Source organism: Malania oleifera, chromosome 1, assembly GCF_029873635.1.
Source record: "Malania oleifera isolate guangnan ecotype guangnan chromosome 1, ASM2987363v1, whole genome shotgun sequence".
In the NCBI taxonomy this organism is placed as follows: domain Eukaryota; kingdom Viridiplantae; phylum Streptophyta; class Magnoliopsida; order Santalales; family Ximeniaceae; genus Malania; species Malania oleifera.
The window spans coordinates 59,385,745-59,396,575 of NC_080417.1; the positions used below are offsets into that span (position 1 = coordinate 59,385,745).

A 10,831-nucleotide genomic window follows, 5' to 3' on the forward strand; every position below is an offset into this window, starting at 1 on the left:
GTAAATCTGAAGTTACCACGAGGATCATCGAAGGATTCTCTACAAGTTCTACGGATCGGATTTTCGGTTCGGCCATTTTTGGGTTTTGGCGTAAAATCAAGGTAAGGCTCGGTTTTCAATTCTGATCCAGTAGTTTTGTAGACAACAATGTTGTGAGTACCTTCTGTACTGGGATTTGTAGGTTTTGGAACTCGGTTCCCTGTTTAGGAGCCTTAGAGTTTAGGATTTGTTATCTGGGAGAAAAGGAAAGGGGATTGTGTTTATATCATTTATTTTTGAATTTAGACTCGATAGAACTGTGGTTCATGGTCTTGTGTGCATTTTGGTTACTCATTTGGGGGGATCTAACGGGTAAAACTATAGGTTTTTCATGATTATAGTTTTAGGAAAAGGGGGTATTGGGTTGCATCCCTGGGTTTTTTTAAAACCGTATGTATATGATAATTTATGCTGTGTAATAGGGATGATCATGCCTTGAATTTATATTAAACTGTATATGTTTGGAAAACCATGATTCTAGATTACCAAATGAGTGGTATATTTGGTTATATGAGCATGCATGGTTGTGCTTTGTGGAATGCAATTGGAACTGGGTTTTGAGTTGTTCTAGGTACTGAGAGTGTTCGGCTCTATATTCGTGGGCATATGAAATCGTTAGGCCATGTTTGGCAAGAGTGTCCGACTCTATATTTGAGGGCGTGAGCCTTACCGGCTGATCACCAAGTGTGTGGATCCAAAAGTTTACGCCGATATGATGCCATGGGAGTCTGGGACTAGTCATGTGCCGATGGCGCCGTGTTTCGCGAGTTGGCTATGGGCCAACGCTGGATATCGTAGGCCAGCATCGGGCCGAAGGGTGTGACGACACCGGGAATGCTTGATCATGTGTGTGTGCATGTTTGCACTATTGTGAAATTAGTACTGGAACTGCATTTAACTGTGTATGTATTGCTGTCCTGATAACACTCAAATGTCACACACCAATATAACCTGTATTTTTCCTTACTGAGAGGTGTCTCACCCTTGCTATATGTACATATTTTTTTCAGGTCCTTTGAGTAACCGGAACTAGCGTCCTTGTGTTGGGAATGTAGTGGTCAGGGTACTGCAGATAGCGCTTGGGCAAGTGCTAGGAATTTTTTTTTTTGTGGGTTGCCATTTTGAGATATGTTGGACACCCGATTGTACGTTGTTTTATGGAGCCTTGATTTTGTTCTTGTATAGACTCTGGTATGGTATTGTATGTATATAGAAAAACCTTTTTCCGCTGCGTATATGGTTGTATGTGGATGCGTATTGGGTGCTTGGGAACCCCACGGGGTCGGACCCTCATCCATTGTCCTATATCTTTGGATGGTTTGTATGATACAGGGACATGTTAGATTACATTTTCACCCCTGGGTCCCATTTTCGGGTTCGGGGTGTGACAGGTTAGCTAGCTTTTGAATTGTGAAAAATAATGGACTAACGAATTTCGACAACGAAATTTTATAAGGAGGGGAGAATGTAGAGACATGAAAAAAATAATAAAAAGAAAATGAGAAAAAAAATTGATAAAGTAGGGAGAAAATCGGTGATGGTTTTCTGAAGGAGGCAAAAAACCAGCGACGGTTTTGGGTTTTAACTGCAGTCAGGTAAAAGGTAAACGGTAAATTATGATCGGTTAAAGAGAAAATAGGCTACAATTTTTTGAGAGTTCAAGAAAATTGTGGACGGTTTTGGTTGCAGTGTTAAAAGTATAAGAGGATCCCAAGAGCATTTGTGTTTAGCATTTGTGTTAAATCAAAAATTAAACTTCTCTCTCCCTCATCTCTCAAACCCTACGGCCCCTTTACCTTCCACCTTCAATTCTGGCTTTGTTAAGCCTCATTTCAATGATCAGAAACCACCACGGGGGTTGCTAGGAAGATTCTCTGCAACCTACGCAGAGCAGATTTTCAGTTTGAGGTTCCAAGGCACCATCCCAAAATTAGAGTAAGTAGGGTATTTTTAAATTTTATTATTAATATAGAGTATATAGGGCCTAGGGAATGATAAAATAGCATTTTATTGAGGTTTGGGTTAATAAACTCGGGGTTTTTTTTTTAACTAGGATTTGGGTGAGCGCGCAGGCATCCTTTCGGGGTTTTCGTGGGCGTAATTTAGGAAAACAGGTAATGGAAATTAATTATAGTAGGTTTTTTTATCAATTTTAAGATGGATAATTTGAGTATACAATATATATATATATATATATATATATATATATATATATATATAGGTATGATTTATCTGAACAGTTAGGAAATTGGAAAAATATTGACTTTTGCTATATATATGGAAAAAGAAATTGTGTGGCAGAAATACAATTTTCATAATTTTAATTGGTTGTTTTGACTACTGAATGATGGAATATACTGTTGGATTGTGAACATTGATTAGCTATGGGTACAGTTTATTGGTGAATAAGGATTGTTTGAGTACTGGTTGCTTGAGATTGCTATGTGACAAATAATGCGAAGTGTGTATATGAGTCATTTTGTGTGGTTATTCGTGTGTATCACAATATAACATTGGCAGACTTGAGGAATTCGTTATATTTCCTAGATGTAATCATGATATACGTTGGTAGGCCTGAGGAGTTCGTATATTGTCATTATATATTGGGGTAGAGCATTAGCATGCCTAAGGAGGTTGTTCTACTGATATATTATGGGTAGGTCATGGGGATTGGTACTGGTGGTTGGTGGTGCCTGTGTGGGCCATGATAAATTTCTGAGAAGATGTTAGTCCTGTGTGGACCGTGTAATCAGTGTGGTGTTAGTTCTGTGTGGACCAGCCCTGCGTGGACCGTGTATTTTGTGAAGATGTTAGTCCTGTGTGGACTGTGTAATCTGTGTGATGTTAGTCCTGTGTGGACCGTGTATCCTGTGAGAGTGTGAGTCCTGTGTGGACCATGTGTTTTGTATGAATGAGAGTCCTATATAGACAATGTTCTCTTGTGTGGATAGTTTGTGTGAAATGTGATAATAAAAGATAAATTGTTTGTTAATTTAATTATATGTATATTTATAGTAAGGTAAAACTTTATGCCAAGAGCTTGTTGAGAAAGGTGAGTGCCTTGGTAATTCTCAATTTCGTGTCATAGTAGAGGGAAGCAACTTGTATAGGGGCGGGTAATCTTCCCTATTCTTGGAGGCTCTGCTTATATACATAGCCCGAAGGCTTACTGAGTGAGATGAGTGCTCTGATATTAGTATTAGAGCATAGGGAAGTTACTTGTATGGACGGATAATCTTCCCTATTCTCGGGGTATTATTATTATTGGTAAAAATATTTATGAATGCGTTTATGATATCAGATGATAGATTTGTTGTTAATGATGCGTTTTCTCAGCTATTGTGGATAGTGAAACATAAATGGATATATGTTCTGTATTTATTTAAACTCTCTGTCATACACTGCTATGATTTATTCTTCCTTACTGAGATGTGTCTCACTCTAGCGAATGATTATATTTTCAGGTCCATCAGAAGATCGAGCTTAGGGCTCCAACAGGGTAGCGTTTTGGTAATTTTGGGGAGTTTGTAATAACAACTAATGTAATATAAACAAATGGTGGCAGTTGTTTATGGGATATATATAGACAGACTCTGGTATTTAAATTGAGGTTATATATTTTAATTATGCTGCATGGTTGTGGTGTATGGTATCAAAAATAGGCAAATGAAGCATGCAACCCTTAGGCCCCACTTGGCGGGTTTGAAGCGTTACATTAAGAATAGTTAATTAATTTAAAAAGGGTAATAATGTTTAAATGTTTAGATGGTGCTTAAAATTCCAAATCTTAGTATACTCTACTGTTATACTAAGAACTATAAAGAAGCAAGCCAATATAAAATTTTTAGTGATATGTCCAATCCAATCGCTTAACGTATTTATCATTATGATTGGTTATTATATGAATATATTGACTATAGCATACTTAAATGAATCATCAAATTCTTTAATTAAATCTTAAATGCATGCTTGAGTGATACCCTCTTCATATGGACACATGTGTTTTTATTTCCTAATGCTATATATGCTTAAGTTTAAATATTTTTAAATATAGCATACTTTGTCCATCACACAGATTTGAGGTTTAGGAAATTTATATTATACTACATATATCTCTAAACTCATCATAGAGCTTAAAAGATTAATCACGTCCAAATGCATTTGAAGCTCATCCTCTTAGTAGAAAATATTAGTTTAAATCTAAGCATAAAATGCCAAATATTATTTATTGAAATTATAACTCATTTTAGCAAATAAAGAAGATGCAAATGGGGTGGAAAATAGGCTCAAATTTAAAAATCTGGCAAGCCTAGTTGATCAGACAATATAGTCCAGTCGATCAGACCCCTCTAGGCACTATTTTTGTAATGACCCCAAAAATAAGTTATACAAGATTAGAGGAATAATCCTAAATAAATAAATAAATATCTTATTATATTATTTATTTAATTAATTCAGTTTAATAAATTGAAATAATTAAATATTATTAAACTGAATTAATTAAATAAATAATATTATATATATATACATATCACTACAAAAAATGAGGCTATTAGTGAAGGATTAAAACCGTCACTAATAGTATTAGTATCGGTTTTATAAGTATTAGTGACGGTTTTAAAATAGTCACCATAACTGCCATTACTAATAATTATTAGTGACGAATTTTAAAAGCGTCAATAATACTCGAGTATTAGTGATGGATTATCACCGTCACTAAAACCCTAATACCATCGCTCTAAATTATACATCGGCTCAGGTTAAATTCGTCACTAATAGTGACAAATTTGGAAACCGTCACCAAAAGTTGAGTATTAGTAAAGGTTTCAAAACCGTTACTAATAATGAAGTATTAGTGACGAATATAAAACCTTCACAAATACTTGGGCTTTAGTAAAAAATTAGTGAAAGTTTCAAAACCGTCACTAATAGTAGAGTAGTAGTGACAAATTTAAAATCTTCACTAATACTATGGTTTTAGTGACGGTTTTAAAATTCGTCATTAATATTGTACTATTAGTGAAGGTTTTGAATCCTTCACTAATCCTCTACCAGTAGTGATGGTTTTTAAATTCGTCACTATTAGTCTACTATTAATTTTTTTAAATAATTAATTCTCGTAAAAATCTGTAATTACATTTTCCTATACATAACATTAAACCAAAATTATTAAAAAATTCATATTTCATTCAAATTTATAAATAATCCAAATTCATATTCAAATACATTATACAAATTTAAATTCAAATATAGAAATTCCATCTGTTCAAATAAAAAAAATACAAAAAAAAAACTCAGAAGCTGCATCCGATTGTAGCATGACGTCGTCTGATGTCATCAGGAAAATTCCTGGGACACAAGACAACACTCTAATTATATAGTTTCAAATCGAAAGAGATAACTAAAAAATGAAACAATGAAAAGAACTTACAAAAGCTTTAAATGCAGGGCCATGAGCAGCCATCTCACACATAGCAGCTTGGAAAATAAGACACAAATTAAACCGTCATCAAATAATTGTAACTATCATAGATACGCTGCAGAAAACACAAACTAAGTGACCAAATATCATATTTGAAGTCTGATGAGTGGCATAAATTAGAATAATTTAACACTTCTTAACTTTAAACTTTGGACTAATTTTATTTAATTTTTTCAAATTTTAGGTCTCACTACGGTCATTTGATTTTATTGCAGATTTAAAGAAAAGAAAGAAAATTTTTAGAAATTAAATCCAGATATTTAAAAATGTGGGAGAAGTCGTGCACTACACTAGAAGACGTTGCATGCACTACGCGGCGGGTCGTGAGCATGGAAAAGGTGTCGTGTATATGAGCTGTTAAATAATCGCGGGCTTGTGCATAGGCCAAATGAGAAGCCATGTGATTTTGGAAAAAGAACAATTTTGGGCGTTTGAAGAAAAAAAAAAAAAAATGTGTGTGTGTGTGTGTGTGTGTGTGTGTTGGGCATGCAAGTTAAAAAGGAAAGAAGGCTATAGATTGGAAAGATGAATTTGGAAAAGTGAAAAAATAGTGGCTGTTGGGCATGCAAGTTAAAAAGTTGGGTTGGGCCTCGGGTAGATGGCATGTGCGTAGCAGGAGAACTGGCTGGCCGTTTTGCAGGAAGACGGGCCTGGGAGAAATTAAAAGAGCAGGCCCAATTGTAAATGGGCTTGTAATTCAAATAAGAAGTGAACCGGCCTTGGAGAATAAGAGGAAGTGAGCTGGGATTCCATGATGTGACCACGTAGGGCATTATTCATGCGCGAAAAGTAGGGTTCTGGACTATTCCTTTTTTTAGGGCGGCCCGGCGCCGGCCCCGCGGGCGTAGTCAAGAGGCAGCAGTTAGGCTTATTTTTTTGGCTTTTGAGGTAGGCTGCGCGGAATTGAAAAAAACACACAGCAGCGTGGGTACGGCTGGCGGCATAGAAGAAAGAACAAACCTGTGGAGGAACAAGAAGGTGGCGCACGGCGGCGGTGCTGGTGGCGTTCATGGCGCGTTACGGCTGTGCTTGTGGTGTTGATTTCTCTTTTATTCTCTAGAGAAATGAAAATTTGGTGATTTCATTTATGTGAGATTTTATTTTCAGCATGAACTAATTTTATTATTTGTAGGAAAATGATGTAATCTGGTTTCGAACTATGATTTATTTTTCATGCTAATCTGAAGTAATTTTTTTCTAAGTTTATTTGATTTATCCTGAGTTTATTACTTTTAGTTGACTGGCCATTAATTAAATGATCTTGATCTTGTTATATGCTACCGAAAGGGAAAATTATATGATAGATATAAGATACTTCAACATAGATAAATATAGAAATCGAAAAACTTGTATGAACCTATATAGTATTAAAATTGTGAGTCTTAATGCATTCTTGCTTTATTGATTTGCATATTCTTATATTAAATAATGAACAAAAATAGTTTTCAATTGACTATCGAAAGAGGCTTTTGGATGAATTTGATATTTTCTAACAAACAAAGAAAATTAATTCCTATTAGCTACATTAGTAAAGCATAGTGGGAAACTAAGTGAAATCGATTTTCTAAAAATTTTCTGTCTTATTAGTTTGATACTTGAGCAAACAAGTTCATTATACTTTGAATATTTTCTTTAAATTGAGTTTATTTCCATTTTTGCACTTATAAAAATCTGAATTTATTTTCTAAATAAAATCAAAATTATAAAAATTTTGGTACTTGGAAAACATAAGTCACCAATCCCTAAGGATGATACTCTTCTTAACACTTTATTACAAAATAACGATACTGTGCATTTGCAGTTTTGCACCGATCAAGTTTTTGGCAGCGTTGCCGGGGATTGAGTTTTCCTTATCTTTGCCAATATCGATACAAAGTAATCTTTGTTTTAATTTAGAATTTTAATTTTATATTTTTTTAAATTATTTTATTTCTTTTTATTTTATTTTATTTTATTTTATTAATTTTCTTATCTTCTTTATTTCAGGTATTTTTTGTGTTGGACGTTGCTAGAACCTGTAACATTATTCCTTTTGATTTAGAGATTGAAAGAACTCTCAGAGCACTAAGAAAGAAGAGGCACTAGCCATGGAGAATGAACAAGAGAATGTGCAGTCATGCACCTTGAAGGATTATGTATGGCCAGTTGTGAATGACAACTATTCGGGTATAAGATGTCAAACCATTAATGCCAACAATTTTGAGCTCAAACCCGCATCAGCATGGTGCAACAAGCCCAATTTAGTAGATCGCCACTTGATAATTCCACTATTCATTTGGCAATGTTTTTGGAAATTTGTGATACTGTAAAGATCAATGATGTTACTGAAGACACCATTAGATTGAGATTGTTCTCTTTTTCTTTAAGGGACAAGGCAAGAGGTTGGTTACAATCTTTATAACCAGGAAGTATCACTAGTTGGCAGGACATGACAAAAAAATTTCTGGCTAAATTTTTTCCACCTGCAAAAACAACCCAACTCAAGAGTGAGATTGGTCAATTCTAGCAACATGATTTTGAATCACTCTATCTAGCATAAGAAAGGTATAAAGATTTGATTTGACGCTGCCCACAACATGGATTTCTGGATTGGTTGTAGATTCAGATGTTCTATAATGGGTTAAATGGGAAAACTCGGACTTTAGTTGATGCTGCGTCTGAGGGAACTTTGATGTCAAAGACACTAAAGGGTGCTACTTCTCTTTTGGAAGGAATGGCCTCAAATAACTATCAATGGCCAACCGAAAGAACTATAGCTAAAAAAGTTGTTGGGATTCATGAATTGGAGTCGTTTGCTGTCTGCACTAAATCATGATATGAAATAGAAGCTCAAGTGAGTGTGTGATTTTTCTCTCTAAATAATTTCAATTTAAATCCCCAAGAGTACGAAAAATAATCTCCAAACATATTTATCAAGGAAAATATATAGAGAAAACCAAGTCTTACTCTCAAAAGAAAATATTCAAGATAAACAAGTGAATGGGAGTAAAAGTACTTTCATATAAAAATATATGCCCAAAAATAAATGCTCTCTTACAAAGAAAAATTGTCAAGAAATATGTGAAAGAGAGTATAAGGGAGTGGAAAAATTTTGTCCCAAAGAAAAAATTTTGCAATAAAATGTTGTGGGGGAACTTTGATTAAAAAATAATGTGAGAGGATTTGAAAGTTAATCAAAGTTCCTAATTAAGTTAATGAAATGGGTATATATAGACTCTAGGAAAATTATGACCGTTGGGGATACGCTCGGTATTTTGGAAATATTTAATTATGAAATTAATTACTTTTTAGTGCTTAAAAAATTTCCTACCCGAGAGGTTTGGTCAGCTGACCTTCAGCATTTATTGACCGAACACACAACAATTTTGAAATTTGAAACAGGTTTGGTTGGCTATGGAAATGGTTGGTCGGTTGACCTGGGTGACTTTCTGAGCCTTAGTAGGTTCGGTCGGCTGAGGCATAGGCCGGTCTGCTAATTCTTGAGGTCAAACACTCAGGGCCTTTTTGAACTACAAGGTCAGTCGACCAAGGAGCAGAAGACTGACCAAAGTGTATTGGTCGATCAGTAGAACAATGAGTTCATTTTTAAGGGTCAGTTGCCCGAGCTTGACTACAATTACATTTTTGCCCTCAAGGCAAGTTTGGTCGACTGAGATGACTTAAACTATAAATGGTCGGTCGGCCGAGACTTTTTAATTAAGCCTAAAAATCCAACGTCGGTTAACCGAAGTGTTTGTCAAATTCATTTTAGCCCTAATTTTTTACCTTAACAAATTAGTTATTAAGAAAAGGTTTTTCTATGAAGTGTGTTCGTCCCTAGAATTTGTTTACGGTCTTTCTGAGCTTTCATCCACATCATTCATGCAATGCATTATTACAAACCAAATGGAAAACAAAATGCATTTACAATTTAAAACCAGAAGTCTTCTTCTTCTTCTTTGCTCTTCTGCCTTCATTGAATACGACAGATGTACGATCTTCAAGTTCCTCTGGGCTTCTATTTCTCTTTGTCTTATGTGCTTTCCAAATTAAAATCCTATTTAAGCACTCAACACACAAATAAGACACTTGTATTTTTTCAGCATCAAAACAGGGATCGGACTCAAAAAGTCATCAGGTTCAGTTAATATAAATTTTAATTCGGTTAACCGAATTAATAATTAGTTACAAATTTAAATATAAATTAAAGTTACTCTAGAGTGTTTTGAAATCCATTTAGTCACTAATTTATATTTTATTCATTTTATTAATAAAATTAATTAATAGATGAACTGATTAATTAAGTTGAATGATTAGTGATGGTTGATGAACATCGTCACTAATATAAAGACTATTAGTGAGATGGTCTTTCTTCCTAGACAATATATATCAACAACGGTTCCTATTTGTCCATTGCTACAAAGATAGTCTCATATTGGTCCATCTGAATTGTAATAATCTTCACGAGCAATCCACCTATGCATCCACCGATATGGTTGCTGTAGAATCTCATTCTGACTTAACTGCAGCCGATACCAACCTCAAATTCCTCCACTCAGATGGCTCCTAATAATTTATATATACGTCTGGTTCACTATCAATGACAGCTCTTCAATTTTTTCTTTTTTTCGTCTACTACATTAAGAACAATAATCCTAGCCCATTGCCAGACATATAGATCTTTGCTTCAAATTTGAAAGAGGTTGCTTCTATTAGGAAAAGTGAGAAAAGAACTTGAGGACCTGATTCATTTGAGAAGCTAAAAATGAGTAATGTTTTCGTGAAGCTTTTGCACAATACTACAAAGTCTATCTCAAAGAAGTTAGAAAAATCTTCATCATCAGATGGTGAAAATAGAACTTCCCTGTGGGGAAAAACTATATAATGTGATATGTAAGGGCTCTAGTCCCATGAACCTAGGACGAGCTTTTTATTGTAATAATCTCCACAAGCAACCCACCCATGCATAGACATTTGAAGAAAGTGTGTTGTTTCTCTTTCATGCATCCCATTCCTCGTTACTGTACATGATGAACAACTTCAAACGATCTCTCATCAAACTCTATTGCATATTTTAAAAATCAGTCCAATCATTGCATAACTTCACCACACCTTCTCTGATTTGTACACGGTCATTTCAAAAGGTATGAACTTGAAAAGGTTTAAATTTATAGAATCTTTTCAACCAATTTTCACTATTATATAAATGATAGTGTTGGAATTGGTGTGATCCCAAGAGGGAGGATGAATTGGGTTTTAAGACAATTTGGGTTAATTTAAACATTTACTCCGATTCACCACAGCTCATATCTCATTCCATATAATAGCGTG

General features: G+C 34.6%; 1 long non-coding RNA gene and 1 other non-coding gene across 2 annotated transcripts; one reads left to right on the plus strand and one right to left on the minus strand.

Annotated features, from left to right (window-relative positions):
* The first annotated feature begins 6,280 nt into the window (after positions 1–6,280).
* LOC131161373 (uncharacterized) lies at positions 6,281–7,842 on the plus strand. Its single transcript, XR_009138405.1, has 3 exons — positions 6,281–6,610; positions 7,323–7,396; positions 7,508–7,842. It is a non-coding gene; the product is annotated as an uncharacterized LOC131161373 (long non-coding RNA).
* A 155-nt stretch (positions 7,843–7,997) lies between these two features.
* On the minus strand, positions 7,998–8,104 carry LOC131147429 (small nucleolar RNA R71). Its single transcript, XR_009134809.1, has one exon. It is a non-coding gene; the product is annotated as a small nucleolar RNA R71 (small nucleolar RNA).
* Between the last annotated feature and the right edge of the window lie 2,727 nt (positions 8,105–10,831).